This window comes from Egretta garzetta, unplaced genomic scaffold, assembly GCF_000687185.1.
Source record: "Egretta garzetta isolate BGI_Z169 unplaced genomic scaffold, ASM68718v1 scaffold465, whole genome shotgun sequence".
Classification (NCBI taxonomy): Eukaryota; Metazoa; Chordata; class Aves; order Pelecaniformes; family Ardeidae; genus Egretta; species Egretta garzetta.
The window spans coordinates 150,397-153,840 of record NW_009259680.1 but is presented as its reverse complement, the minus strand read 5'-3'; positions in this window follow the sequence as shown (position 1 = coordinate 153,840).

Here is a 3,444-nt window from a genome sequence, read left to right as displayed (position 1 = left end):
GGCAGCTCCCAGGTCCCGAAAGAGGAAGCGCCGCCGGCAAAACCCGGGCCAAGACGGGGCGGCCTCTGGCCCTGCCCAGCCTGGAGCGAGGCGGCTGCTCCCGGTTCCGATGGCACCTTTAGTAGGTGGCAGGAGCTGCCCGGTGCGCGCGCCCGTCTGCCTGGAGCGCGGTCGCTTTCTTCAGTTCGGCTTCCCCTTTCCCTGCCTGCCTGCTCAAGCACGGGTGACGGGCAGTAAGCCCCGGCTCGCTTTCGGCATGGCTTTGCTTGCCACCCTCCTGTAGTGCAGCTGTTACTTACACTGGCTTTTACGTTGAACCTCTAGGACAAGAATAGAGACTATTTCTGGAGCGCGTATAGGATCATTTTGATGGTAACAGTGATGTGATCTTAGTATTTGTTGCACGTGCATTCACTTAAGATTGCTGAGGCCTAAATAAACATTGTGTTTAAACACCGAAGCTGTTCTTACTGCACCCCACGTCTCCATTCCTGTGCGTCTTCACTTTGTTTCTCTCTTTGCGCTTCTGCGTTGCATGGGATTTCTTTTCTTTCTGTGATTCTGTGCCACAGCATTGCTCTTTGTCCATTCCACGTACATGGTTTTCAGACCTTTACCTTACAGACCTGCTTTTTATGATCATTTCCAATCTGATTTTTTTGCTTCTACACTTTTACTTTATGTGATGGATTCAAAGTTTTTTGCTAACTATGCTCAGCCTTCTTTGCGCTTAGTTATCTCACTGTAAAGAAGCCAGAATTGACACACATGCAGGTGTAGCTGGTATCTGTTCTTTGCCTAGGTTGGTTCTACAAATACAGTGCTTGGATAAGACAACTAAGTCTCATGTAGTAGCAAATGAAAATGAATTGGTGTAGGTTTTTTAGCCTTTTTTGCTTTTAGTTACAAAATTTGAAGGTGTGAAGTGCTTTCTGTAGGTACAGTGTTGCATAAGCATTATTTCTGAATACAGACCTGACTGTTGGGACATACAATTACAAATTTAAAGACAGTCTCACTGACGGTGTGGTCTTGACACTTTGAAATATAACCCTGAGCACGGAATAAGAACCATGTTGAAATACCTCTGAAAAAAAATACTTCAAACCTCTTTCATTACCATTGTTGAAAGAATATTACAATCTCCCAGATCACACAAGCTGCTAAAATTCCCGGTTAAGAATTAAGCACGAGTCTGGTTTCCAGACATATTTCAAGGCGCAGGCTGCATTGTTGGCATTCTGACTGGCAGCTTCAGAATGTAACCATAGTCATTTTGATATGCTGGTGCTACTAGAAAAGGCAAACTTAAGGCATTCATTAAAAGAGATTTTGTAAGTCTTTATGGGAACATTTCAAGAGGTTTAAGCTTCAATGCTACGTTAATAAGCCAAAATACATCCTCTTCCTAGAGCTGTATCCTGTGAATAACATGGAGTTGTATTCCGTATTGCTTGTTTAGAAACTTCACGTGGCATTTTGGTTTTGTTGCTGTGCTTTGGGTTTTATTGTGGGTTTTTTTGTTATTTTCTTTTTTAAAGCCAGTTTCGGTGAAATATTTTTTTTCAGTTATTGATTTAAACTGCTGTCTTGTGTACATATCTGAATGCTTTTGAATGGTGGCTATTTTTCTAAGTATAACATGTCTTTCAAATGGGCTTTTTGGTGTAAATGACCACATTATCATAGTTTTGAAGTATATAGGATTGTGCAATAACATTTCACATTTAAAAAAACCCAGCCGAAACATAAAATGATGGATATGTACACCATATAAACTCTGTTTGGAACAACAACGGCACTGCTGATTACTTGTCCTCTATTCACTTCCGCAGGGGGTTTCAAAGGCAGATGTAATTTTGTGTTCAGAGACTGTGACAGCACCTTGAGTATGTAGAATCTAGACATGCTTATTAACATAATATGCCCTTTTGATTTTCCCTGTGGCAGTCTGACATGCAATGCTGGTGTAAGTGATTGGGGGTGGTGGGGACACAAACTAATGATGAGTTAAACCCCTCAACATCCATTCTGACTGTTTGGTATTTTGTTTAACAAAACCAGGGAAATTTGTCACTGTACAATGCAATTTAAAAAATAAATAAAAAAAAAAAACAAGACCTCCCCCCCCCAACGTATCATGTAGAGTTATTGAAAGATGAAATCGTCGGCTTTTTCTTCGGTAAATACAGGAATTTTATGAACAGTTTTGATTTAAACAAGGAAGGTCTGACACATTTTTCTCATTTTTTATGAAATATTTACTTTGGCTATTTGGCATAGTCTCAAAAATTAATTTGAGAAATTGCCAGCAGTATTTGATGCCTGAAGACATAGCTATGTCCAAAGCTGAGAATGCTGTGAAACACAAAGGAGGCAGGCTGCTTTTAAGCTGTGCTGTAAAAATCTTAATTTCTTTTTTTTTGTCTGCTTATTTGATTATTTTAACCAAAAATTTAGTCAGTATAATACATCTAGTCAATAGTATGTATAGATATAAACATGCTGGGCTGTTATTCGTTAAAATGTTTGTAATTGGAAGTTACATTTTTTTTCTCTGCTCATTTATCAAGGAAAGAAATGAGTTGACCTTAATTTTTCTTGTTCAGGTTTTCAAACAGAGAAAGATATAAACAGTCATGAACTAATTTCTAAAACCTTTTTGCAGATGTTTGTTTAGTACTCAAGCTTCAGGGAATTTGATCAAGTAGCTTTTATTTTAAGATCTATACTTTGAAAGTTAAGACCTGAACTATCTAAATATAACTGTAACTACAGATGGAATTGTTCCTGTGCATTTAACTTTGCATTGGAATCATTCATCTTATGGGTGCCAAAATACACTCCAGCTGTTTCAGACAACAAGGCGACAAAACTAGCGCAGGCATATTTTTTCCATGCTCAGAACCTGGGTTATTAGTGCTTGGAGCCATGGTATGTCTTCTGAAAGCATACAAACAAAAAAATCTTTTGCAGTTAAGTGCGGAATTAACACACTTGAGAAAATAATAGAGGTAAAAACATCAGGGGATTAATGTTTTTCTCCAAAATTCCATTGCAAAAGCCAGAATTTTCAATGATGTTCTGAGTACGATGGATATTTTGAAGTTAATGTGAGGGATTGATTTTTGTTTGTTTGTTTTCAATAGAGAACAAACACTCCTCGTTACTTTCGCTTTAATATAGCTTTTGTTGAGGCTTTTTTCCGGTAGTCGAAGAATCCTATATTAAAAGTAGAAAGCAGAGTAAAAGCATGTATCTGGTGAGGAGGGGAGAAGCTTTTATATAGATGGCTTTCTGTGGTGAGAAGCTATGTTCTTTGCTGTGGGAAGGTAGAATTATGACTGTAAATATAAATTTATATTAGACATTGTTCACTTCCCCAGTTTTCTTTTAAGTAAAGCTTGTTTGCAATTACTGCATGCTATAAACCTTTTTCAACTA